Genomic DNA, 26212 nt, shown 5'->3' with positions numbered 1-26212 from the left:
GAAATTAACTGTTTGTGGTGAAATAACAATAGGGTATTTTTCACAGCAGCCATCTTTAGTAAGCAAAGTAATGTTCATCATGTGACTGAAACCAGATTGATTATTAATTACACCTGTTAATCTGGCAAACGAAACACGAAGTTTAACAAGCCAATCAGAGGCAGCTTTTGACCTAGATATCTGCTTTTCAGCCAGAGTCGCCTTCATCTTGTAATTAGCTTCAAGCTACTGAAAGGTAAGGCTGTGTGTGTTTGATATGATTAGCTGGATATAACACTGTAGACAAATATTGACTTGCTATGCATATATGTTTGTGAGAGACCATATATTATACTTTAAATGTGCTGTATCATAATTCATTTTTGAATATTTCTATTGGATGGTAAAGATTAACCTCGAATTGTGTCAAATTATGCTCCTAGTTCCTAGCTAGCTTTAGCTACCTCATGGTAGCTAATGCTAGCTAAATGCAAGTGTGTGGGAAGCCATCCTTCATTAATTTAAAATATAGTGTGTTAAAATACTTGTATGCAACAATTTCATTTGAGTCCTAAGTCCATGTTTGTGATGTCCAGACATTAATCTGTAACCATGATGCAGTCATGCCACCTTCCTTCATTAGCACACTTTGCATATATTATTTAAACCTTTGGTCAAAATAGGGCTTGGGAAAATGTAGTCCCAGACACGACCATCTTTTTTCTACACAGGTGTATCTATTTGTCTGATTGGCTCTACTGCATAGAATCCTATGCAATCAGAGAATAGATACCCCTATGTAGAAACAAGATGGTCGTGTCTGGGACTACATTTTCCCTAGCCCTATTGCTATATTTCCACTGAGTGCATTTGGAAGGGTGATCTTAAAGTCCAAGTCTGTTTTCAAGGTCACTGTGATCTCACAAAATGTGTTTTTGGCCTGATGAACACTATCTCAAGAAAGGTTGAATGGAATTTGTTCATATTTGGCCAAAATGTCCAGTTGGACTTAATTAGATGTATTGGATTAGGTTTTAGTATTCAAAGGTCAAGGTCACCGTGACATCACAAAAGGCACTTTTGAATGCTAACGCTAGCTAGCTAATGCTAATGCTAGCTAATGCTAACACTAGCTAGGTAACGCTAATTCTAACAATAATGCTAGCTTTAGTGAGCTAGCATTAGCATTAGAGTTAGCATTAGCATTAGGTAGCATTAGCGTTAGAGTTAGATTAGCAGTTAGTTAGGGATAGGGTTAGTTAGGTTAACTGCAACTTGCATTGTTGGGCAGTGGCATTTAGCCGCTATGCGGTTTTTCTAGTTCTAATGTGTGTTCTGTCTGTGTTGTAGATGCCACGATCCAGCAAACAGTCCCAGGCACAGAAAAGAAGGTGGGCTAACCTGAGGTCTTCAGACCACCAGGGGCCCACTGCCGAGGTTAGACTTCCTTGTGAAAAAAAAGCTGACTTTGACCATGACTCTAAGACCAACACGTTTTCAAAACAACTTTGTGAAACAGATTTGTCAACAGATTTGTCAACAAACTTGCCATCAAACTTGCCAACAAACTTGTCAACAAACTTGCCAAACTCTACCAAACTGTCAAACCTTCCAACAAACTTGTCAAACTTGTCAAACTTGTCAAACTCTCCAAACTTACCAATCTCTGCCAAACTACCAAACTCTCATGATTCTCCAACTAACTCACTGTCAAGTACCGTGGAAAAAGAACATCCTGTTGTTACTGATGATTCATTCTCTTTAACTCAATCTGTTGATTTTCCAGAGAGGTCTGTGTTATTGGGATCTTTTCACCAAGGTCATCCACAGTTTCAAGATGTACGTAACAAGCAGTGTGGTGCAATCAGTCTGACTGCAATTTTGAAGTGCAAGATGAACAGTGTGCTGACTTGGGAGACTCAAGATTTGGATGATGTTCTTGTGAAAGGGACTGATCTGTATAAGTCAATGAGAGCTGAAGGTAAGATAAGCGACCATGTTCAAGAAAGGGGTTACATTGCTGTCTCTGAATTACCAAGGCAACACATATTATGGAATTCTGTTTTCTCAATTAACTTTGCTGATTCTTTCGCTGGATTTGTTCTAGTTGATGATTATGATGATGCGGTACGTGATGTTGCCATGCCATTTGATGTAGCATTACAACGGACACTGCTGAGTAATGACGCATGCCTCTTAACCATTTGTGCTAATACATGTGCTATTGTGAAAGCAGGATCATGGTTTGCGGTCATTGATTCACATGCTAATAGAAATGTTAATCAGAAACTACAGAAGGCAAGTTGTGTTGCTTATTTTAGCTCTGCTACATCTCTTTATAGCTACGTTTTGGACTTGGCACAGTCATTTGGGGTAAGAACACCACAGTTTGAGATAACTGGAGTTGAAGTGACCATAACTGATGCCAGTGCTGAGGTGCGTACAACATCTGGTCCATCTTCCAGTTACATGGTAAGCACACCGACTACAACGATCAGCAACCCACTTTACAGCAATGTTGTCAAAGGTAAGCCTAAAGTGTACGGACAGCAGGCAGTTGGAAATACTTTCAGCGAGTCCACTACAATTGTAACAACTTCTGAAAACGGCAGAAAATCACATTGTACTCAGGCGGAAATGGAGAAAAACACTGAATCTAAAGCAAGCAGTAAAGTACTCTACAGTGACGTTTTAAAACGTAAGGCCAAGGTGTGTGATGCTGACTTTGGTATTGGTGCTGCGAAACACAATTCAGATTTTTCTGAAGTATATACGATTGGCAGGGATGTAAACACAAAACACGGTACACCAAGGAAAACACAAAGCCGACACTATATTGAACCTAAAGCGTCTAATGATTTTCCTAGAAACCACAAGCCCCTTAATCGTTCTGAGCTTAAACCAGAGAAGCTTCACCAGAGTCGTTCATTCCATTATAACAAACAAGTGAGAGACGACAGTGATAAGGCAACAGAGTTTTCAAAAAGAAAGAGAGACAAACAATTCATAACAGAACCTATAGAAATAACCCATAACGGAAGTAAGGGATCAGATTCGGACAGTGTCATTATTAATGATATAAGAATTCATGAGCGACCTTTTAAACCATTAACAGGTCAGGATCAGGTTGCTTTGTGCACATGTTTAGAACTGCCTAATGCAAACATTGATGTTATTGCACCTGCAAATGTTTATAGCATCGGGTCTCCCTGTAAGATGAAGAGCATAAAGCCAGATGGAAACTGTTTCTACCGTAGTTTGTCCTTTAGCATATGCCAAAACGAAGAGAAGCATCTTAAAATTAGACGGGCTATCGTGCGACACCTTCGAGACAACAGTTCCAAATTTGAAACATATTTGAGAGATGAGTACACATCTGTGCAGGACTACATGACCAAATCAAGAATATATTACAGTGGCTCATGGGCAACCGAAATAGACATTTTTGCTGCAGCTGACTTATTAAAAACAACCATCATGACTTTTAATGATAGATGGAATGCACATATGCCTACTACAGATTTGCTCACAGAGAATTGTATTTATTTAAACCACACTGGCAATCATTATGAAGTTGTTACATGTGTTAAACGGGGAGATGCAGGAAATGCTTGTGCAGGAACATGTCATGATAAGGGTGATAACTTGAGGTCATTACGGAAAAGGAAGCTTAATGATGAACCAGACAATGTAAAAGCCAAGAGAGAACGCCAACGGTACCAGAATAAGAACGATTACAGAGAAAATAAACTTAAAGATCTTAAAGATAAATATCACAAAGACACAGATTTTCAAGAATGTAAGCGTGAATGTATTCGAAGTAAATACAAGACTGATCCAAAGTTCCAGAGGGACATGCGCGAACGTGTTAGAATTAAATACAAGACTGATCCAAAGTTCCAGAGGGACATGCGCGAACGTGTTAGAATTAAATACAAGACTGATCCAAAGTTCCAGAGGGACATGCGCGAACGTGTTAGAATTAAATACAAGACTGATCCAAAGTTCCAGAGGGACATGCGCGAACGTGTTAGAATTAAATACAAGACTGATCCAAAGTTCCAGAGGGACATGCGCGAACGTGTTAGAATTAAATACAAGACTGATCCAAAGTTCCAGAGGGACATGCGCGAACGTGTTAGAATTAAATACAAGACTGATCCAAAGTTCAAGAGGGACATGCATGACTACAGCATGAAGAAGTACCGTGAAAATAATAATGTTCGTCTAAATAAAATCCAAAGAAGTCGTGAGAATTATTTTAAGTCGCAAAAGAGACAGGAAGACATAGATTGTACTATTGCTAATTTTCGTCAAGAAGTCAGCCGTGGTCCATAATATGTGTGCTCTGTCTGTCACCGTTTACTCTTCAGGAAACAGGTGGTTGAGTGTAAAAGACATTGCTATGAAATCAGAGGAGAGCGAATTGCTGCAGTTGCTAACAGATGTATAACATTGCAATATTTACATGTGTGTGATGCTGAATGCGAACATGAATGCTATTTCTCTACTAGTCCATCAAACAAATTATGGATTTGTTATACATGCCATCGAAAAATACTTTGTGGAAAACTACCAGAAGAGAGTGTTACCAATAACATGCATTTGGAAGAAATCCCCGCCAAACTTAAATGTCTTAACTCTTTGGAACAACATCTTATTGCACGTCATATTCCCTTTATGAAATTGTTGTGTTTGCCTCGAGGACGTCAGAATGCTTGCCACGGACCATGTGTGTCTGTTCCAATTAATACTACAGATGTAACAAATATTCTTCCAAGAAATGAATGTGATGATAAAATGATAAGAGTAAAACTTAAACGGAAATTGACTTTTAAAGGTCACTACGAGTATAAGTTTGTCCATACTGATCGAGTCAGAAATGCACTGAAGTATTTGATGAAAAACAATAAGTGGTATGACGATGTCTCGTTTAATGAAGATTGGGTAAACTCTCTGGATGGAATTGATCATGATGAGGAAAATATAAAACATGAAACAGTGTCAAGAAACGATTGAAAAGAGTGATGATGAAAACAGCCGTGAAGATGAAGCAGAGGAAGATTTAACATATATTAAAGATCAGAATGGGCTTTTGTCAGATACGTCATTACAACCAGTTGATCTGGGTTCTGAGATAATTGATCAGAATTTTCAAGACATAGTCAATGTGGCACCTGGTGAAGGCAACAGTCCAGTTAGGTTGCTGTCAGATATAACTAATGAAGCAAAATCTTTCCCTGTTTTGTATCCAACTGGCGGACCTACCTTCCATGATAAGAGAGAGGTAAAAATAACTCTGGCACGATACCTGAATACACGCCTACTCAATGCAGATGGTCGTTTTGCACGAAACACAGACTTTATTTTTTATGCACAATACATTTCAGAGGTGTATCAAGTTGTGTGTAGTGTTTCCATTGCATTACGCAAAGGTGGTGGCAATAGTTCTTTGAAAGAAATAACACCAGACATGTTGTTAAACTCCGAGTCTCTTCGTAAAATATTACACAATAATGAAGGATACAAGTTTTTACGAGGAATTCGTGGGACACCTCCATACTGGATGTCAGCACAGAAAGATTTGTTTGCCATGATACGACAACTGTCCATACCCACTTTCTTTGCATCTTTTAGCTCTGCTGACTTGAGATGGCCTGAAATGCTGAACACTATGGCAAGACTAGAAGGACAACAAATTGATGTGGATAACCTTGATTGGTCTGAAAAATGTGGACTTCTACGCCGTAATCCTGTCACAGCAGCAAGAATGTTTGATCACAGATGGCATTCTTTTTTGCGTAATGTAATCATGTCTAAAGCTCAGCCCATAGGGAAGGTCAAGGATTACTTTTATCGGATTGAATTTCAACAGCGTGGATCTCCTCATGTACACTGTCTTTTTTGGATTGAAAACGCTCCTAAGATTGATAAAGAAGAGGATGCCGAAGTAACACATTTCATAGACACATACATTACTTGTGAGACTCCACCTCAAACTGACGCAGAGCTTTATGAGACTGTGAACAGCGTGCAAAAGCACAGTACAAGACATTCCAAAACATGCCGTAAGAAAAACACAGTCTGTAGGTTTAATTTCCCACGACCACCATCGAGCCGTACTTTTATCACAAGAGGAGGCAACTCGGATGACTTGAATGGCAAAGACAAAACTAAAAATGCAAGTGCAATTATGAAGAAAGTCAAAAGTGCATTGAAGATCCCTGACATGAATTTTGATTCAACTGAGGCATTTTTTGAATCTCTTGGGATAGATCAAGGATTGTTTGAAAGAGCATATAATACATGTTCCAAAAAGAAAAGCGTTGTCCTTAAACGAAATCCAAAAGACATTTGGGTAAATCAGTATAACAGAGACTTACTGCATGCATGGCAAGGCAATATGGATATCCAATATGTGACAGATGCTTTTTCAGTAGTGGTTTATATACTGACATATATCACAAAAGCTGAACAAGAAATGGGATTGTTGTTGCAACGTGCACAGAATGAGGCCATGAATGGGAACCTTGATGCAAAAGGAGCATTTAAAAAGCTTGGAAGCATATACCTGCACAACAGAGAAGTTTCAGCTCAAGAAGCAGTGTATCGGTTAACACACATGCACTTGAAGGAATGCTCTCGTCAAGTACAGTTTATTCCCATTGGAGAAAACCCTGTAAGAATGAGTTTGCCTTTGCACCTACTCCAAGGTAAAGCTGAACATAAAAGGTCTCATGATGACAGCAGTTTGTGGATGACCAATGTGATTGAGAGATATAAGAACAGACCCAAGACGGAGCAATTCGAAATTCTATGCCTTGCCAGTTTTTGTTCTGAATACAGAGTACTCTCAAGGTCACAGGTGTCACCAAAGAAAGATTCTTCAGAATGTGTCAGAAAACTAGACAACGACTGTGGTTTTATCCAAAAAAGGACTCGAACTGAACCTGCTGTTGTAAGGTATCCCAGATTTTCTCCAACAAGAAACCCAGAGCAATACTTTCATTCCTTGCTACAACTGTTTTTGCCATATTATGATGACCATCAGCTCAAGCCAGCCCACTTTGATACATTTGAGCATTTCTATAAGAATGGTGCAGTGAAATGTGTCAATGATCTCCAAACAGTGAAGTCAATTGTTGATGTTAATAAATCTCTTTTTGAAAGAGAAAGTGACGAAATAGACAAAGCTAAAGAATTGCTTGAACAGGACATTGATTTAGAAGATGCCTGGGCTCAAATATGTCCTGAAACAGAAAGAGAACGTCTTCATTGTTTGGAACTGATGAAAGACAAAGTTATGCCTGATGAGGATGATCATGAGCAACTTATTCCAGACCTTACTGCAAATCCAGAAACCGCATGCACTCTTGAAACAAATCATGTGACAATGCCCAGACAGGATGCACTGCATTTACTGCGCTCATTAAACGAAGAGCAGTCGGCAATATTCTATAGTGTCCGTAAGTGGTGTTTGCAGAAGCAGCTTGGACAAAATCCAGAACCATTTCGCCTATTTGTTACTGGTGGTGCTGGTACAGGGAAAAGCCATTTGATCAAAGCTATACATTATGAAGCCTCCCGACTGTTGTGTCCGCTTGCTGAAAACCCTGATGATGTCACTGTACTCTTAACAGCGTCTACAGGTGTGGCTGCATTTAACATTGGTGCTGCAACAATTCACAACACATTCTCCATTGGTGCTAATATCAGATTGCCATATCAACCTCTAGGTGATGAGAAGGTTAATTCTTTACGGACTAAAATGAGCAGTTTGCAAATTGTCATCATTGATGAAGTGTCCATGGTTGACCACCGCCTTCTGGCCTACATTCATGGTAGACTACGTCAGATCAAGCAGACTGGTGATTATTCCCCCTTTGGAAAAGTTTGCATTGTTGCTGTGGGCGATTTCTATCAGTTACCAGCTGTAAAAGGTACTCCTCTTTTTGCCGATAACAAAGGAGTCAATCTGTGGGAAAGCAACTTTGAAGTTGTTGAACTAACTAAAGTTGTTAGACAACAAGATGCAACATTTGCTGAGATGCTGAACCGACAGAGTTCGTAAAAAGAAAGAACCCCTAAGCGCCAATGATCTTCTGATGTTGAAACGGTGTGAAACTGGTGAAGAACCTGACGACATCCACATATTTGCTACTAATGGAGAAGTTGATGACTATAACCTTAAGAGGCTGCAAAAGACCTGCCCAGACGCAATCAGTATACATGCTCAAGATTTTATCAGAAATCCCAAAACTGGAAGAATGGAACAGATGGTTGGTTTTCACAGCAAAGTGTTTAATTCATGTTTATCAAATTGTGTTTCTTTGGGTATTGGAGCAAGAGTGATGTTGAAGAAAAACATTGATGTGTCTGATGGCCTTGTCAATGGAGCATTTGGTAGAGTTATGCACATCAGTAAAGGTCAACAGGATGATTTCCCTACAGCTATTCATGTGGAGTTTGATAACTCAAATGTTGGCAAGATTCAGAGATCAAAAACACATCAGAGGTTTTCTGAACATTCAACTATAATCAAAGTGGAAGAGGATCAAGTCACAAATGCTGGTGGAGTACGCCGTCAATTTCCACTGAGACTTGCATGGGCATGCACGGTACACAAGGTTCAAGGTCTTACTGTTGAAAAAGCTGTTGTATCACTCAAGAAGATCTTTACTGCAGGGCAAGCATACGTTGCTTTGAGTCGTGTGAGAACTCTCACTGGATTGATAATTGAAGACTTCAAAGAGTCAACCATATATTGCAATAACAAAATAGACTTGGCCCTGAAAAACTTGCCTCAGTTTTCATTTGAAAAGTCTGTTTTCTCTAATGTTAACCATACCTGCACACTAGCACTTCACAATGTACAAAGTCTAAAAGCCCACATTCAAGACATTCATGGCCATAAAACCCTAATGCAAGCTGATTGTATTTGCTTAACAGAGACATGGCTCAACGAAGACACTGAAGAAGTACCACAACTTCCAGGATTTTGCTTCAACCACAACCCAAGAGCAAACTGTTATGACGACACTCAGCCACTTTTTTCAGAATTGAAACATCAAGAAAGAGGTGGAGTTGGTTTGTATTATTCAGACAACATTGACATGAACACCGTGATTCCAGAAAGATCCAATTTGGAATGGTTGTATTTTGCAATACCTCATGTAAATCTGACTGCTGCTGTTTTGTACAGGCCTAGTTCTTATAAAATTGACATGTTTCGGCAACAACTCTTAAAGGTAATCTGTGAACTTGAGAAGCATCCAGGGAAGAAAATCATAATGGGAGACTTTAATGAAGATGTCTTTGGATCATGTACAATTTTACAGGTAATGGAACACCATGGATATACTCAACATGTACAAACAGCTACAACTGAAAAAGGTACTCTCATAGACCATGTGTACATTAAAGGCACAGACGATGTTATTGTTGAAGTTGTTCAGACATACTACAGTTTTCATGAAGCGATACTTATTTCAATTGTGTAATATTTTTTATAATCACCATTGAATATTAAAGTATACCTATTATATTCTGAGTGCCCTATATAGCACAATGTAATCTTGTCAATGTTATTGTTGCGCAGACTTACAGCATTATAGTTTTCATAGCAAGGTACTTATATCACTTTGTTCATATTTCTCACAATTAGATATTCACCATTGAATAGTAAAGTATACCTACTGTGAATGTTCAAAGTTTGTTCTAACCTATTCCGTCCGCAAAGCAGGGGGGGGGGAGGAACATAAGACTGGACGGCTCCCCGTAGCAGGTTTAATTTAATTCATATTTCATTTAATAACACTACACAATTCACACAATTCTGTTTATTTATTCTTTTTCATTTTTGTTGAATTTGCTGGTTTATCTAGTTTTTTTTAGTTATACAAATGTTACTGTTGGCTGTGTGAAACGAACTACAACAAAACACATTGTGAGTATATAGTTTAACAGTGTTTATTTTTCTAAAATACACATGCTATATATGATATATTATACAAGTGATGTTATTCTTGTTAAACACATGTTGGTTTGCTTCACCTACTGTATGTTAAAGCATGTACACTTTTTGTAGAAGGACATGTCTCCTCTAATTACCTTACAGATTTGAAATGAACTATTACAAAGGTAGTCGACCCTGCTCCTGCTTCCCTGAATGTAGAGGAGACCTTACAATGCTGTGGAGTGTTTAACCATTCGTCCCCCTAGTCAGGTTCTTCATAGCTGGTAAGCTGCTGGTAAATAACTATAATAATCATAATATTTATAATGCACTTTTCAATGAGACAATCTCAAAATGCTAAAAAAAAGAAAAAGATTTCTTGTCTTCTCTGGTTCATCAGCCATCACCACCCATAGGGACTATCAACCAGTGGCCAGGTTTGCAGAGGCCTATCCACACCAACACTACAGGTCTCATAGAAAGGCTTCTTTTGCTACAAAGGCAATTATACTATCTTGGGGTTGTGGAGGGCAGTTAATTTCTCAAAGTGGGCATTTATGTAGAAGTCCTCAGGTAGACCTATTATGGGGGTAATTGATAAGTTAAAGTAGAACTAGAAGCCGTGGCTGTTTCCAGGTGAAAGTGAATTAGTTGATTAACAAATGCATTTATTTTAAATTATCCTGAGCTTACCTGTTGTGAAGAAGCATTAATTTTGTGTCATTATTTCTCTATACACGTCTGTAACAGGTTCTTGGCACAACCACTCACAGCTCACATGTTCCAGTCTACCTGTTGTTCACAGCTAGCTGTCTCCAGAAAACAGTGAGTCGTTCAACAAATAAATCTGTGTTTTTAATTATTCTGATAATCATAATATTTATAATGCACTTTTCAATGAGACAATCTCAAAATGCTAAAAAATGATTTCTTGTCTTATCTGGTTCATCAGCCATCACCACCCATAGGGACTTTCAACCAGTGGCCAGGTTTGACGAGGCCTATCCACACCAACACTACAGGTCTCATAGAAAGGCCTCTTTTGCAACAAAGGCAACTATACTATCTTGGGATTGTGGCAGGCAGTTAATTTCTCAAAGTGGGCATTTATGTAGAAGTCCTCAGGTAGACCTATTATGGGGATAATTGATTAGTTAAAGTAGAACTAGAAGCCGTGGCTGTTTCCAGGTGACAGTGAATTAGTTGATTAACAAATGCATTTATTTTAAATTATTCTGATTCTGTTGTGAAGAAGCATTAATTTTGTGTCATTATTTCTCTATACACGTCTGTAACAGGTTCTTGGCACAACCACTCACAGCTCACATGTTCCAGTCTACCTGTTCACAGCTAGCTGTCTCCAGAAAACAGTGAGTCGATCAACAAATAAATCTGTGTTTTTAATTATTCTGATCTGGCGTGAAGGTGCAGATGCATTGGTATTTTGTCTTATTACTTCCCTGTAACAGGTTCTTAGAGAGACCACTGTTGCAGGTAGCTCATCTTTTCCAGTCTGCCTGCTTGTCGCTTACAGCCAGCTGTCTCCAGGTGTTTACGACACAGCCAACAGTAACATTTGTATAACATTTGTTTTTATGATTTTTGTGCAATAAGCTGCTCTAAATAAATTGCCCCTAGTGGGACTAATAAAGTTGTTTGAATTGAATTGATCACCAAATGAGTCTGTTTTAAATTTTTCTGAGCTTACCGGTCATAAAGAAGCATTGATCTTGTGTGGCAGATACCAGTAGTGGGGCTTGTTGAATTTCATTCAGTTTCACCAGCAGTGGGACAGGCCAACCTCCTCCAGCCCCCGAGGACCAAGCTCCAAATGGGAGACGGGCCTTCTGCTCCGCCGCTCCCATGCTATCCCTGACCATCTGAGGGCGCCACAGATTCTGGATGCTTTTTAAAAAGGCCTAAAAACCCACCTTTTTATGAAAGCTTTTTGTTAGATTGTGTTAGATTGTGTCAGTTCTAGCCCTGTGTAGCCTGTCTTGTCAGTTTTTTTTTCACATTTGCTGCTGTAGCTTTTTTATGTTTTGTCCTGTAGCACTTTAAACAATGTAAAGTGCATTTACAAATAAAATATTATTATTATTGCTATTGCTGATGCTCATCAACCATCACCAGCCGCAAACTCCATCAACCAGTTGCAGGGCTTGCCGAAGCCCACCCACAACACTACAGGCCTCATAGAATGGCCTCTTTTGCAAAGGGCCCTAAGCAGCAGAGGCAGCCATCTACTCATTTAAGGTTATGGAGGCCCATTTTTAAAAGTGTGCATTTCTGTAGAAGGCCTTGGGTAGAGCTATTATACTGTAGGCTATGTATAACTGATGTATGTGTGATATAGTTGCTGTTGTAACAGCCATGTTTAAGTAGTTATTTCTGTGTTTACAAAGGAATTTCGACTTTATAATAACTTTAATGGTATTTCTGTTTGAGATAGTGTGTATGATTGCAGAATGCATGCATTCCATTTACAGCTTTAATAGAACAAGGCTATTATATAAAAAGGCAAGTGTATAAAAATAGATTAGATTAAAACGACATGAATGGTATCTAATTCTCAAGCTGTCAACATGTGACTTGACAGGGGGTCCATAACCAGTGTGCCAAATGTGGTTTTGATACATTAGCTGAATCCCAATCTGAGTGTGCAAACCACCCTTCCGCCCCTTCACACTTGAGCCTGAGTCCTGAGCACTTAATGTCAGCTGGAAGGGCCAGAGGGTGCAAGGGCCCTGAAGTAAATGCTATTAAAGCATTTCTGATACAACTCCTTTTTAGCGGCATTGTCGCCAAATGCAATTGGCTGTCACAAGCGAACGCATTGGAAAATCCAAAACTTATATTGAACCTTTCTAGACTAGGATTGGTCCACATATTGTGTAGGCCTATCATGTTTCATGCAGATTGGAGGAAAATCTGGTTGAATGAGATTCGAACTCTGCACCTGCTGCTTGCAAGGCCGACTCCCTATCCACTGTGCTACGCCTGATCTTGCAAAGGTGAATCACCCTAGTCCACAAGGCATGTCAGCCGTTGCTTCCTCTCGATTGAGTGAGAGGGGGGGTGTCGTCATTTAAATTGGCACATGGCGAAAAGTATACATAGCAGAGCGTAATTATTTACTTCTATAGAATTCAGACAATCACACAAACATTTTGAGGTATAATATGTCCTTCTGTCTTCAAAAGTGTAGGAGAGGTGACGAGTTAGAAACACAACATTGATTCAGTCATTTTCTGCTTCAAGTTAGAGCGTGGCTCCATTGGTTTCAATGGAGGGGGGGAGTCATCATTCAAACTGTCACACGGCAAAAAATTATACATCGGAGAGTTTAGCTTTTTGTATGTTACAAATCCCAAGAGTCATGTGAATGTTTTTATATATAATATGTGTATAAGCTGTGCAAATTGGAAGAGGGATGGCAGTTTAGAAAATGTGTGACATTTTTCCTAAGTGCGTCTCTCCCCACTCTAAAATCTGTGAAATTGTGCAGAACACCAAAAGTGTAACTAGCATTCTGCAATCAAGAGAATGAAAAAATAATGAAACCATGGTATGTTTTGAAATCGGTTTGACGCAAGGAATCCAATGATCCCTGAATCATTAAAATGGAACAAACGGTTAAAAAGTTACAAGCATAAACGTGACTCCAACTTTGACACGTTGGTGGCGCTAGAGTGCTCAACTTGTCAACATGTGACTGGTTACAGAGGTCACGGGAGGGTCCCTAACCAGTCTGCTAAATGTGCTTTTGATACATTAAAGCATTTATGCGATATGTCCTAACTTCCTGTTTGGAGGCTTTGTCGCCAAATTCAATTGGCTGTCACAAGCAAACACATTTGAATATCAACAATTCAAATCAATCCTTTGTAGACATTCGTCTCCAGCTTATGTGTATAAATTTTTTTGCAGATTGGTGAAAATCTATAGGAGGAGTAGCATTTTAAGTGTTTTTCACTAAATCCAAAATGGCAGACAATCCAATATAGTATGCATGACGTAATAGGGTTCGTTTAACTCGGGTTGAGCCAAGGAATCATATGGCACCTTGATTTTGAAAATTGGACTTACGGGTCAAAAGTGGCGTGCATAAATGCATTGCCAACTTTGACATGTTGGTGGCGCTAGAGTGTAGGAGCTGAGGACATGGATCTTGGTGAGAGGGGTCATGGGACTGTCCCGAATCAGTGTGCCAAATTTCATAACTTTCTACCATACAGTGCTATGGGCTGCCATAGACTCCAATGGCAGAAGAGTAAAAGAAAGAAAGAAAGAAAAAAAAAAAAGGATAATAAGAAAAGGTAGAAACATAATGGTGCAAGGCTAGACTGACGTGGCGACATGTTTGACAAGGGTCAAGGATAGTTCAGAGAATTTCAAAAGTCAGACATATGGTGGAACGGGATTCGATCTCTGTACCTGCTGCTTGCAAGGCCGACATGCTAACCACTGTGCTACGCGGGATGTTGCGAAGGTAAAACACCCTAGACCACAAGGCATGTTAGCCTTTGCTAACCCTATTAGCTGAATCCCAATCTGAGTCTGAGTCCTGAGCACTTAATTAATGTCAGCTGGAAGGGTCGCTTCCTCTCGGTTGAGTGAGAGGGGGGGTGTCGTCGTTTAAATTGGCACACAGCGAAAAGTATATATAGCATAGCTCAACTATTTACTTCTTCAGAATCCAGACAATCATGCGAACATTTCCATGTATTATATGTCGTTCGGTCTTCAGAAGTGTAGGAGAGGTGACGAGTTAGAAACATTAACACTGATTCTGTCATTTTCTAGAGTGTGGATCCATTGTTTTCAATGGAGGGGGGGAGTCGTCGTTCCAAATGTCACACAGTGAAAAATATACATCGGAGGGCTTAGCTTTTTTGATTTTATGAATCCCAAGAGTCGTGTGAACGTTTTGATATATAAAATGTGTATGAGCTGTGAGAATTGGAAGAGGGATGGCAGTTTAGAAAATTTGTGACTTTTTCCAAAATGCGCCTTTCACCACTCTGAAAGTGGTGAAATTGTGCAGAAGACAAAAAGTGTTCCTTGCATTCTGCAATCAAACAAATGAAGTAATAATGAAACCATGGGGTGTTTTGAACTCAGCATGAGCCAGGGAATCCATTGCTACCATCATTTTGAAGATTGGACATACAGTTAAAAAGTTACTGGCATAAACGCAACTCTAACTTTGACACGCTGGTGGCGCTAGAGTGCACGAGATGTCAACATGAGGCTTGGTGACAGATGTCATGGGTGTGTACCGGATGAGTGTGCTAAATGTGGTTCTGATAGATTAAAACATTACTGAGATATGACCCCAGTTCCTGTTTTGCAGCTTTTCTGCCAATTTTGATTGGCTGTCACGAGCGAACGCAATGGACAATCAGAAATCCCTGTAAATTTTTTGTGGACATCGGTCTATAGATTGTGCATACTGCGTTTTGTGCAGATTGGTGAAAAAACCTAGGAGGAGATACATTTTAAGTGTTTTACACAAAGTACAAAATGGCGGGAAATCCAATACGGCAGACAATGACGTCATGAGGTGCGTTGAACTCGGCTTGAACCAAGGATTCCAAATCTACCTCGTTTTTCAAAATCAGACTTACAGGTCAAAAGTTGCATGCATAAAAGCATTGCCAACTTTGACACGTTGGTGGCGCTAGAGGGTTCGAGCTGTGGACATGAGTCTTGGTGAGGAGACTCAGGGGACTGTCCTGAATGAGTGTGCCAATTTTCATAACTTTCTACCATATGCTTCTATGGGCTGCCATAGACTCCAATGGCAGAAGAATAATAATAATAATAATAATATGAAAAGGTAGAAACTTAATGGTGGCCTACGCAGCTGCGCTGCTTGGCCCCCAATAATAAGAAAAGGTACAAGAACAATGGGTGCCAGCGCTTAGCGCTTCGCTGCTTGGCCCCCAATAATACCATCAATAACAATAGGGGCTTCGCACTTTGTGCTTGGCCCCTAATTAAACAACTTGTATGGAAAAAGAGCAGGTCCACATACTGGAGTTCAGGTAGTAAGTAGCCTTGAGAACTAATGGTTCTCGAGCCTAGTGGCGCATAGGGCAGGAGCCTATCTCCTGATTCCTTAGTGTGAGGCAACTTGAGGAACAAGTTCACCCCTGGTCATGAAGCTGGTATGTCTCAGGGTCTTATCCCCAATCCAACCCTTGATGCTGAGTGCAAAGCAGGGAGGCATTGGGTACCATTTTTATAGTCTTTGGTATGACTAGGGCAGGGTTCCAACCTCCCAATCTCAGGACAGGCACTCTAACCACAAGGCCAGTGAGCTGGTCATTGGAGTACAGGTACTGTACCAGTAGGCTTTGAATTTCTGTTCATTCTGATCCGACTGCTGATTGGTCGACCTGTACCCAAGTGGCTGTCCAGCAGGTTTCGCACTGAGCACTACCTGTTAAGACTAGTGGTCCTGGGATCACACTCACTGTCAGCTGGGTTACCCTCTCCTCCAGGGCCACACTCGTTTGGAGGGAGAGAGACAACCAGAAATACAGAGACCAACCAGAGAGAGAGACCAGCACTGATGTGGACCGTGAATGTGGCTCTAATAATTAGGGCTGGGTTTAAAAAATCGATTAATCGATTCATGAATCCCCAAATCAATCTTTTATTTAATGAATTAATTAATAAATTAAGGAATGAATAGTTCATTCAATCATTCATTCATTTTTGGAAATCAGTATCGATACCCAGCCCTAGTATTGATGTGTTGCATAACTTGGCAGTCATGTAATTGAGGTTACAGCTCAAAAAAACAGGTTTAAGTAACACTAACCGAATCGATATTGAATGGAATCGAATCGAATTGAATCGTGATAATCGATTCTAAACCTTGTGAATCGGAATCGAATCGATTCTTGAAATTCGAATCGATACCCAGCCCTACTAATTATCACACTTTACTACCAACTAAAGAGAGAGAGATGTCATGTTATGCTAACCCTAGCAACTATGCTGCTCAAACTAACACTAGCCGAGTGGCTCAAGTAAGCGAACGCGAGGCCTCCTGTCACCACAAGAGCACAGGCTGTTGGTGTTCACATCAGGAGAGGAGAACACACACACATTAACACTTCACCCCAACCCAACTCATGTGTGGGCGCAGCTCTGGGCACAGGGGGGTCCCCAGGTTGCCCCTCATGGATGGGGCCATGCCTGGGGGCGGGGGTGGTGGGAGAGGAGAGAGAGAGCGGAGAAGAGAGGGGAAGGGTGAGGAGAGGTAGAGAGGAGAGAGATCATTCAGACGAGCTACTGTGCGTTACGGTATCTAGCCCTAGAAAGCGTATTTATTTCAGAGGCGTCTTAGACTTGAGTGAGTGCCGACAGGAAGTGAGGTCATCAGTACCGGTGTTGCTGGGTGTGCTGGCATTGCTTCTGGCACTGCTGTCGGCGCACCTCTGTCTCTTCTTAAACACCCTGAGAGAGAGAGGGAGAGAGAGAACAAAGGTAAAGCAAGAACGAGTTTTACTCACTCATTAAACAACCCTTTACGTCTATGATGTATCTATACCTATGCACACACACACCAATTTCCCTCACCTGTAGGGTGTCTCTTTGTAACACACCCTGTCTAACGTCGCCAGACGCGGACTACGACGTAACATGACAGAGAGGGAGAGAGAGAAGGAGGGAAGGAGAGGAGGGGGAGAAAGAGAGAGAGACGGAGAGAGAGAGGGACAAAGAGAGGGAGGGAGAGAGAGGGAGTGAAGGAGGGAGAGAGAGTTACGGTATCTCTATCATCAGAGAGAGTATTTACTGGGTGACAAACTGCATGCCCACAACAACAATGGCCCGTTTTGTGACATTGGTGTCCTGGGTTTACCTCTCCCCCAGTAGAGATCTAGTCAGAGCTAATGTGCTGTTATGCTGTAGGCCATGGTTTTGACCAAAACTTCAGTTTATTAAGCTGTAAAATATATTGATATATCTAGCTGACTATGTAAAGTACTGTACTGTCCTGCTAACAGCTGGTGAAAACTTGTTTAATGAAACAGTACCTCCCAGAGGGAGTGGAGAAGGAGCTAGCTGCAGTGTTGAAGGCCACGGCATAGAGAGGCCTCCATCTTAGCAAGAGAGATGTGCAGCTGCTGGCTTTTCGAGAGCACAGCCCTAAACGAGATTTTTCTCAAAAGGTAGGGCGTGCTGGATACTACTGGTTTAATTTTCTTTCCTGAAGCACAGCACAACCCAGAGCTGGGAATGAGGGCCAAGGTATTAAAGCAGCCATGGTTGTGAACAAAGCTCAATACCATCAGACATGCAGGCTGAAGTACAATCGAACCATTCTGCAAAGAGCGTAAAAGCGAGCGCTGGGAACAGGCAGTGACAGTCTTGACCCACAGACAGAATATAAGCGCACAAGGTCCCAGTCATCAAGTACTTCTGAAATGAGACAAGACACCTGCTTCTTCTGCAGACAACCTGCTGGTCATCGTGGCCTTCGTGATGCAACATTTCAACTGGACGAACGGGTGCACAGTAGTGCAACCCTACTTCTAATCACAGAACTACTACGGCGACTTAGTGCCGGGGACATGGTGACCCTCGAAGCCAAGTATTACACCCAATGCCTAATAGACTCAAAGAACCACACCCTATCCTCCCAATCACCCTTCAAAGCAGTGACGATTGGGGTCCACCGAGTCATCATGACTACACTGGGATGAGCATCCCATAGAGGCCCTGCATGCACAATTCTGTAGGTTCTGTGGCAACCCGAACGAGCCACGGCCGGTCCTGGCCAACCAGCTCTGGGGGTCACCACCCTAGAGGAGCACCCAGCCCTCCAGCCCCCTGGACAGCAACAGGTCATTCAGCTGCAGCACCCTGGTCAGCGACGGAAGGGGGGGAGAGGGAGAAGCTGCAGCCACTCCTGCAATCAGCCGGGCGGCAGGTGCCCTGCATCAGCTCCACAGCACAAAAGGCACCACAGGACAGGTGCTCGGGAGACCAGTGAGTGACAGGTAGACAGACTATGCGCAAGGACTGTGTTTTTTGGTTGTGTTGCACTGGAGGTCTAACCTTTGTCTCCTTGTGCCCCAGAACGGAACAGAGTAAGCTGAGCCCACCAGAGACCTGCCGTGGAGGACCAGTAACCCCTGGACCAGGACCGTGGTTTTGCTTACCTTCCGCCCCTGTGTTGAAACCCGTTGTTTGACGGGGGGTATTTTGACATTATTTCAGTTAAACTGCCCACTGGGTGAACCTGCCGCTTGGTCTCCTCTTCTCTCCCCTGAGGGTCTCATCGCCCCTGGGGGTCTCTTATCGTCCGTGCGCGCTGCGCTCTGGGTTTCCACAGTTCATATTAAACACCCAAAGAAAATCACCAACAAATGCATGCAGGGCAGAATTCGGCTTTTATCCATTGATCATTAACATTAAAAAAAATAACTCTTACATCTCAAATTGAGCCTCAAAGACACTGAGATTTCAGGCATTACAAACCCAAGAACTGAACTACCAAAAGAGTTCCTTCTGTCAGCTGGTTCTGAGACTTACTGATCACATAACACCCACCCAATACTGTACAATCTCAGACCAGCACTGCTTTACAACCGCTAATCGGAGTCAACCAAATTATTAAATTAACATAAGACGCCAATCTGGAACATCTGGCCCTAAACCATGAATATAAATTGTCAGAGTACCTCTTCACTGTCAGAGTTACAAAGCAGAGACGGATCTTGACCAAATACAGACTGAGTGACCAACAGTCCAGCCATAGAGAAAGACTGAGTGACACAGTCCAGCCATAGAGAAAGACTGAGTGACCAACAGTCTAGACATAGAGAAAGACTGAGTGACCAACAGTCTAGCCATAGAGAAAGACTGAGTGACACAGTCCAGCCATAGAGAAAGACTGAGTGACCAACAGTCTAGACATAGAGAAAGACTGAGTGACCAACAGTCTAGCCATAGAGAAAGACTGAGTGACACAGTCCAGCCATAGAGAAAGACTGAGTGACCAACAGTCTAGACATAGAGAAAGACTGAGTGACACAGTCTAGCCATAGAGAAAGACTGAGTGACACAGTCTAGCCATAGAGAAAGACTGAGTGACACAGTCCAGCCATAGAGAAAGACTGAGTGACACAGTCCAGCCATAGAGAAAGACTGAGTGACACAGTCCAGCCATAGAGAAAGACTGAGTGACACAGTCTAGCCATAGAGAAAGACTGAGTGACACAGTCCAGCCATAGAGAAAGACTGAGTGACCAACAGTCTAGCCATAGAGAAAGACTGAGTGACCAACAGTCTAGACATAGAGAAAGACTGAGTGACCAACAGTCCAGCCATAGAGAAAGACTGAGTGACACAGTCTAGACATAGAGAAAGACTGAGTGACCAACAGTCCAGCCATAGAGAAAGACTGAGTGACACAGTCCAGCCATAGAGAAAGACTGAGTGACCAACAGTCCAGCCATAGAGAAAGACTGAGTGACCAACAGTCTAGACATAGAGAAAGACTGAGTGACCAACAGTCCAGCCATAGAGAAAGACTGAGTGACCAACAGTCCAGACATAGAGAAAGACTGAGTGACCAACAGTCCAGCCATAGAGAAAGACTGAGTGACCAACAGTCTAGACATAGAGAAAGGACGACACAAGAAGTCCTGCTACTGACAGAGATGCACTTCCTCCTACATTAATAAATTAAATGAAATAAGGAACATCTACTTTAACAAGTTGCACTCGGTAATTCCAGACATCAAAGAGCTTAATGACCTCTCAAAACTAAAAATACGAAGGAAATAGGGCATGTATGGCTGCCCAATACGTATCAGCATGCCACAACCTGAGGGACAGTGAGTGACCTAGACACACAGCACATGCACATATTCACACACAGCACACACTACAGTATACTCTCTCTCTCTCTCTCTCTCTCTCACTCACTCACACACACACATACACCTGTTACTGTACTAATGTTATGTATATGTATATATATATATATATACACGCACGCGCACACACACATAAACACACACATCTGTTACTATGTTAATGTTAATTTACTGTGTAAGTCATAACTGTTAATTGCTATTGTAATATTGATAGGCCAATATTATTTATTTATTTTCAATTTACATACATTTTAATGTACCAAAAGCTTTGGCGACACAGGTGACCAATTTGTCATCATTGAAAATGAATTGAATTGAATGTCAAACGAATATCACGAATAGCGACCATCATGCTATCTTTACCGCGGTCCCGAACCGATCATGATGCACCTGGCCTACTCTACCTGAACACACCGCATCTCAAACATGGGGGACAGCTGATGTTTCTACAGCTATAGGGTCTAAACATTTATATTTTATTACATCAATTTAATACAAAAGTATTAAAACAGTCATTAATAATCATAAGGACATAATTCAATATCATACACTGCTTTTTTCTTAGATTCCCAAGCTATTAACCAAAAGGTGGCCCAATTTAGTTGATATCACCCTACATCAACAACTTTTACCCTCATGGTGAAAAGAACATACCATGTGTCTCTAGCCCATTCAGGGACTGAGTTGTGGAGCCCGTGGTGTGGATAGTGGCGTGGTGGTTAGGCTCTGCCCCCTTGGGTCACAGCCAGTCGGGGACAGTGTACCCCTCTCCGGTCAACCTACCTGACTCCACCGGTGAAGACCGTGTGTCTCTAACCCACTCAGGGGCTGAGTTGTGGGGCCCGTGGCGTGGATAGTGGCGTGCTGGTTAGGCTCCGTCCCCTTGGGTCACAGCTAGTTGGGGACAGTACACTGACCTCCGGGCAATTTCCATGCATCAACCATTGAAGACTGTGTGTCTCTAGCCCACTCATGGGCTGAAAAGTGGGTTCTGTGGCGTGAATAGTGGTGTGGTCATAGCTAGTCAGGGACGGTGTACTCCTCGCCGGGCTACCCTCCGGCCCCCACCAGTGAAGATCATGTGTCTCTATTCCACTTTGGCTGAGTTCTGTGCTACTGCATTAGTAATAATAGGGTGCCTGTACCTATAAGAGGCTGCACATGCACACAAATTCAAAAAAAGCAACAGCTGCCAACACTCTAATCCCAACTGACACTCTGATCCTAAACATGGTCCGCTTCAGACAGCTCTAGCGCGAAAACTATAAATGTTACAACTTATATATTGATACCATAGGAATCCATTTCTATGTATAATATGTCCGTATAACACTCTAGGCATGGCGACAAGTTATAAAAAGGGTAAAAATGCAAAATTAGCAGCTCAAAAGTTAGTGCGGCACCATATTTTTAAATGGGGAGCGCAGTTGCCGAACAAATCGTCATACCTCAAAAACGGTAAGTCACACAACTTAGATACTTACATTGTAAAAATCAGCACAGCTGTGTGAACATTTTGATGTATAATATGTGTATGAGCTGTTAAAACTGTAGGCATGGCGACAAGTGTGAATGTGAAATAGCAGCCACGAACTCAGCTGGCGGGGAGTGAAGCTCTTCAACTCGCCTGTCACTGGCTCCCTGGAGGAATTTAGCCTGGCTGCAATAACGTTATCGCGAACGGAATGAATACCTTCTACTAGCAAACAAAACATGTTCAGATATAATTAACCTGTTTAAACTAAGATGCCTGGATAAAAAATAATGTCTCCAATGGATATATTTGACAAAAACAGGTTAATATGCAAGCCGGTTTTCATTTCATTGCATTTCACAGAACTTGTTCGTGGACGCGCCTAGGACAGAAAAGCACAACTGCGCAAGTACAAAAGTCACCGGAAATAGCCAAATGACTACAAATTTAGCCAAGATGGCGCGGTTCAATAGGGCTTCACTTTAGATTTCGAATCCTGGGGGCTTGGTCTGAAGAGAACTATACGATCACACAAGACCTTGGCCCTTCTGATATGACAGTGACGGGTAATGGCTGGAGCTGAGTTGTCTGAGGATTGTGAACCAACCGCAAAACTGTTTGCATTGTTTTGCCTCGGATATCTAAAATAAAGTCGGCGGCCTGTGAACCTGGAGCTTGTTGTCTGCATTGTCTGCCGAATAAGAGGGGTTACACTAACAAACAGGACAGTCGCATACAAAGTCTGAATACTCAGTGTGGTCTGCGGAGAGAGATCATCTGACCTACAGCAATATCAGTAAGTATTTTGTTTATAAGATTACCGAGCACAGTTGAGTGTTACACTTATGTACAGTTGTTGTGTTTTGAAGTTTGTTTTCAAGCTAGAAACAGTTCTCTTTACTTAGATATCATAGCTAAAGTAGCTAAATGAGCACATCTGCTGGCTAAAATAGCTAACTGAGCACGGGAACCAACTGCCTTTCTGAAGGTTCCCCATTCCGATGATTGACCTCAATTCATCGGAATGGCAGCCCTTTCTCTTTATTGGAAAGGGTCCACTATTCTGAAAATTAAAATAGGTCTGCCACTCCGAAAACTGAGGGGGGGGGGGGGTTATATTTACAAACTTGTTTTTTGTTGTTGCTGTATAACATTAGCTTTTTTTCTTTCTTTTTTTTCTTTTTTTACAGTGCAACCCTAGTAGCCTACATCAGCCATGTGATGATGATGGGCATGGAACAAACAATCAAACTATAGACTTATTTACAACATTTTTTTTTTTTTGTTGCTGTACATTTGCCTTTTTCTTTTAAACAACTTAGGTCTGTAAACCTAAAGAATTACGGGAAAAAATATAGCCTACATGGCTTAATTAAAACTTAACCTAACGTCACCAGTATCTAGGTAAACTAGCCGTTTCTGACAACATGATTGGTTGTTGCGAGAGGGATCCCAGCGCGTGTGGTGTGTGTGTGGGCGAGCGAGGGAGAGAGGGCGTGAAGGCAGCAAAAAAAAAGGTTCTCTCGTCGTGACTCGTGAGCATGGCTGTATTAATAGAATGAGTGAGCTGAGCTTGCTTCCTTGTCAACACAATAATTCCCCAAATGACCAGAAAAAGTAGCTAGATTTGTCGCTAGTGGCTTTTCATGAAATAAGTCGCCAGGGGGGTCTGGAAAGTCGCTAAATCTAGCGACAAAGTCGCTAAATTGGCATCACTGTGCAGACTGCTTACTATGCTCAAATAGGCCTATTACCCCACTCGCATGGAATACAAAGCTGGAAATGGAGTGTAATGTCCTGCCCCAAATCATGTAGACATACAGTAATTGGTATCACATAGCTGACATGGCCTTGAAAATCATAATTTCGGAATGGCAGAGCTTAAAGTCCCAGTTAACCAAAATCAGAGATTTGCTTGAAAACACATTCTATGTGTTAGTGATGCATTGCTGATAACATGTGAAAATGGGATGAACCATGTGTAGTACTGAATTGTGAAGTTAGACCAGTTTTGTGTTTTTGACCAGTTTTGATTTCTGGATTTTCTGGGCGGGCTTAAAACGGTACCGGATGACGTAGAGCGGTGTTCTTAGCATATCCCCGCCCTAACACTATATAAAGCTAGAATGGATTTGAATCTTCGGTTCTCCTGCTCAATCTTGAGTCTAGAATTAGCTAGTTTTAACCAACAGTCTAGAATTAGCTAGTTTTTCTTAGTTGGCAATGCCTATGCATAAAACTAAACGAAAATGCATCCTTCCTGGATGCCAGCAGGAATGGGATGATAAGGTCTCCTTCTTTCACTCCTGAGTAAAGCTGAAATGAGAAGCAAATGGTTAGCATTTTTGAAGAGCAATGGTGTTACAGAGTTTGTCACCGCTAGCGCCCGCCTCTGCAGCAAACATTTCACTCCCGAAAGCTTCTGCAATTATAATATGAGGCTTTTGGGTTTCACGGACTCACGACTGGTCCTGGTGAATTCGGCGGAGCCAACCATCTCCCTCCCCGGCCTCCATTCTCCTCCTGTCGCATCAACCTTTGGTGCCGACACCGCTGCCTTGTGTGCTTATAGCTAATTAACGTTATAACGTTAGCTAGGTAACGTAAGCAATAGGAAAATACACTGCTACGTTAATCTACAAAATGTGTCTTGACATTTATGTGGTAATGTCAGCTATGATGAATTATATGTAATCTTAGGAGGAATTATAGCTAACATTAGCCATGTAGCTTGTTGCAGATGGGAGTGTGTATATAGCCTTAGTCTAGCTAACATAGCTAGCAGCACCGACCAGGCGACCACCCACCAAATAACGTTACGGATGATATATTATGACTATAAGCGTTAACTATACAGAAACTGCCTGCCATATTTGTGGCACCTGATGTGCGTATGGGTTCACCGGTAATGGTTCCAGTTTATTTCTCCAGCGGGAGACCGGGAGGCGGGAGCGAGGGGGATGGTTAAGTAGACCAGCTGGAGAAAGACGCACCCTCTCCCAGTGAAGCGGTGCTCGGCGGCTACTGGCTGAACATCCCAGTTCTGTTGGATATGTTGCGGGAAAGTTGAAGCCGAGTGCTCGTTATTCTCACACATAACATTGCCAACGAGAGTGGATGAGTCTGTCCCGATTATCAACTCCGGTAGTGTACGCTTCTTCGCGCTATCAGCGCTGTTCAAGACAGTGACTAAAAGGTACATTTTAAACAACTTTTTCCATTGATCCCAAGGGACGACAGGATCGCCTGGGGTCCGGAGGTGGCAGGGAGAAAATAGGGACAGACTCATACATTCCTCGTTGCCTGTTTTTGTATTTTGCATCTAAGGGCAGTAACACTGGCGCGTTGGTATAGAGTAGCTACAGTTTTACCTGTGTTGTTTGTCAGGAGGTAGGTTAGGAGGAAGCATCTGTGCGTTTGACTCATTAGACAAGTGTCATTTCAACTCCTCTCTGTTTTCACAAAGCTGTGCCTTCCTACCACAAAAGAGACGGCGTGCCAGTGTGACAATATGCAGACCAGAGAACGGTACTATTTGACAGGTTCTTCCCTCCACACCCCCTCCCCACGCAATTTGGTGTGGCTTCGGTGCCTTCAGCAGACACGCCCCCACAGTCTCAGACCAGAGAATGCTGCCGATTTTGAAGCCTTATTTTATATACTTAGCGACATTTTTACATGTTTTCCTGTGGTGTGTGAAGCTTATAACAAAAATTTGAACGTGGTTAACCTGGACTTTAAGTAATTTTTCGGAGTGTCGGACCTTAGGTAATTTTCGGAATGGTGGACCTTCTGTAATTTTCGGAGTTTTGGAGTGGTGCCATGGTCCGTGTAACGTTTATCAGTTTAATTTGATCAATGACGTGACTAAATAGAATAATACGTAATTGGTTGCAATAC

The sequence above is a fragment of the Borostomias antarcticus genome, assembly GCF_949987555.1.
Source record: "Borostomias antarcticus genome assembly, chromosome: 25".
NCBI lineage: Eukaryota > Metazoa > Chordata > Actinopteri > Stomiiformes > Stomiidae > Borostomias > Borostomias antarcticus.
This window is presented reverse-complemented; position numbering follows the sequence as displayed.